Source organism: Ailuropoda melanoleuca, unplaced genomic scaffold (assembly GCF_002007445.2).
Source record: "Ailuropoda melanoleuca isolate Jingjing unplaced genomic scaffold, ASM200744v2 unplaced-scaffold76299, whole genome shotgun sequence".
NCBI lineage: Eukaryota > Metazoa > Chordata > Mammalia > Carnivora > Ursidae > Ailuropoda > Ailuropoda melanoleuca.
The window spans coordinates 1-3,255 of NW_023251946.1; the positions used below are offsets into that span (position 1 = coordinate 1).

The following is a 3,255-nucleotide window of genomic DNA, read 5'->3' on the forward strand; positions in this document are numbered from 1 at the left end:
AAAAAAAAAAAAAAGGAAGATGCTGTCAATAACTATGGCCCTAGGCACTACGCCATTGGCAAGGAGATCGCTGATCTCACCTTGGACCAAATCACAGACCAGGGCACATATTTCTAGAGCTTCTTGGTTTTCCACAGCTCTGGTAAGGGTACTGGTTCTAGGTTCAATTCTCTACTGATGGAAACTCTCTGTCAATTATGGCAAAAAGTCTAAGCTGGAGTTCTCCATCTACCCAGCCCCCAGGTTTCCATAGCTGTAGTTGAGCCCTACAACCCCATCCTCACTACCCACACCACCCTGGAGCATTCTGATTGTGCCTTCATGGTAGACAACGAGCCATCTATGACATCTATCATAGAAACCTCGATACTGAATGCCCAACCTACACTCACCTAAATAGGTTAATAGGTCAAATTGTGTACTCCATCACTGCTTTCCTCAGATTTGATGGAGCCCTGAATGCTGATTTGACAGAATTCCAGACCAACCTGGTGCCTTTATTCCCACATTTACTTCTCTCCGGCTGCATATGCCCATTATCTCTGCTGAGAAAGCCTACCATGAACAGCTTATTGTAGCAGAAACCACCGACGCATGCTATGAGCCAGCCAACAAGGGGGGAAATGTGCCCCCTGCTGCGGTAAGTACGTGGCTTGCTGGCCTGTTGTGCCATGACGACAGGATTCCCAAAGATGTCAGTGTTGCCATTGCCACCATCAGGACCAAGCGTACCATCCAGTTTGTGGACTAGCATCTCACTGTCCTCAAAGTTGGCATTAATTACCAGCCTCCCACTGTGGTACCTGGTGGAGATCTGGCTAAAGCACAGTGAGCTGCGTGCATGCCGAACAACACCACAGCCATTGCTGAGGCCTGGGCTTGACTGGACCACAAGGTTGATCTGATGTATGGCAAGCATGCCTTTGTTCACTGGTACATGGATGAGGGCATGGCGGAAGAGATTTTTCTAAGGCCCATGATGACATGGCTACCCTTGAGAAGGACTATGAGGAGGCTGGCATGGATAGTCCTCAGAGAGAGGATGAGGGTGAAGAGTATTAACCTGTCTGCTGCAATTTTACACTCTGTTGTCTCGGGACTATCCTATTTCCATTGTTCTGTGAAGCCGTCCATTGTGGCCCTAGCTTGTCAACAAAAGTTATTTTTTTTATTATTATCAAGAGGATATTAAATTATTGATTACACATAATGAATGATACACAAGCTTTAATCCCATCTATAATTTTATCTGATACCATAATTCAATTTAGATATACTTCATAGCATATGCCAACAATGATATTGGTAACCAAATAAACTCCATGAATTTTCTTGGGTGACTTTTTTAATGGTAAACTACAGGTTACAACACATTAACTGTCAGTTCAACTAACCAAAGTTTGTGGAGACAATGGCTTCCATGCCCAAGCGGGTTGCAAGTAAATTTCGAATGGAACCTGGCACCTCCCTGAAGGAATTCTAACTTCACAGCTTACCAAGATGACTTCAAGTAGACTAATTTTACACATTTTCTTTAAAAAGACACATTTATTCAGTGTCATGATTAGACTATTACATTTAGCAATCAACAGCATGGGTGCAAAACAAAAAACCCAAAAAACCAAAAAACCCTACATTAAAGCCCTTTGCTGGAATGCTTTACACTTTCCACAGGACAGAAACTAAAACTAAAATAACCTGTTATACAATTACAAATCCAGTCCTCAAGTTTTTTGCCCATACACAAGAGTATTGTCTAAAACATGTCTTCTTTGCCCTGCTACCACTATGCTTGGCTGAATTCACATGTCTGTGATAACTAGCTTCCCTGACACTTCTCTGGCTCTCTTCTCCTGCTAAGCTTTGCTTTCTGGCAGTAATGAAAACCATCTGCCACTGCCATAGCTACCACTGCTGCTGGAACCACCATAGCCACCTTGGTTTCGTGGTTTGGCCAAGTATTGGCCTCCACCACCATAAGGGCCAGAGCGTCTGCCTCCACAATTTCCTCCTTTCAAGGGCCCAAAATTTGAAGATCGATTGTTGAAATTGCCAAAATCATTATAGCTTCCACCACTTCCAAAATTGCTTCCAACATTACCAAATCCATTATAGCCATTCCTGCTGCCACCATACCTGCCACCACCTCAGCTGCCACCAAAGCCACGTCACCCACTGAAGTTCCCTCCTATGACCAAAGTTGTCATTTCCACCAAACCACCTCCATGGCCACCACCAAAGTTTCCAGAACCACCTCAACCTCTTTGGCTAGATGAAGCACTTCCCATCTCTCGCTTAGCTAGGGCTTTCCTTACTTCCCAGTTTGTGGCCATTCACAGTACAGTATTTTTGAATGACAATCTCATCTACAGAGTCATGGTCATCAAGTGTCACAAAGCAAAGCCTCTCTTCTGGCCACTGCCTCAGTCAGTCACTTCAGTTTTCCCATACTGTTCGAAATAATCTCTTAGATGGTGTTCTTCAGTGCTGCCTTTAACGCCACCAACAAAACTTTTTTACAGATAAGTGGGCACCAGGTCTTTAAGAATCTTCTCTTGCGACCACTCGCCTTGTGCAGCCTTGCATTCATGGCCTCCTCCGTGGGGGCAATACTGACAAACAACCCAAAGCCCCCGGAGTGCTTGGTGCTCAGATCTCTCATTACCACACAGTCCGTGAACTTTCCACGTTGTTCAAAATGGCTCCTCAGACTCTCGTTGTTTTAAAGCTCAAACCTCCCATGAAGAGTTTCCACAGCTGTTTAGGCTCTTCGGGACACTCCGACTTAGGCATGACGGCCGTGGGAGGGGAGACTTTAACGTGCTTACTCACCAGCATCCATGGGCAGAAAGGCTGATGTGTCTTTTAAAGTTTCTATTTTAAATGTAAAAAAAAAGAGAGAGAGAGCGCACACTATCCCATGTAAATGCCGTTCAAAAGAAAGGTGAAGAGGCTATATAAGTAATATCAAAGTAGACTTGAGAACCCAAAGTTTTATCATGGATCAAGGAGGACATATAATAATCATGCAATTCTTCAAGAAGACATAATAACCCAAGATGTTTATGCCTCTAATCTGAGCTTCAAAACAAGGGGGTGGGATATTGAGAACTGAAAGGAAAAAATAAACCCACAGTTACTGTTGTAAATTTCCAGTTTTCTCAGAACAAGTAGAAAATGATATTTCAGGGGCGCCTGGGTGGCGCAGTCGTTAAGCGTCTGCCTTCGGCTCAGGGCGTGATCCCGGCGTTCTGG

The 3,255-nt window shown here is 44.3% G+C and overlaps 2 pseudogenes; one reads left to right on the top strand and one right to left on the bottom strand.

The window, feature by feature from the left end:
• Positions 1 to 12: 12 nt before the first annotated feature.
• LOC100482833 lies at positions 13 to 1,105 on the top strand (annotated as a pseudogene).
• A 33-nt stretch (positions 1,106 to 1,138) lies between these two features.
• LOC100483086 lies at positions 1,139 to 3,165 on the bottom strand (annotated as a pseudogene).
• Between the last annotated feature and the right edge of the window lie 90 nt (positions 3,166 to 3,255).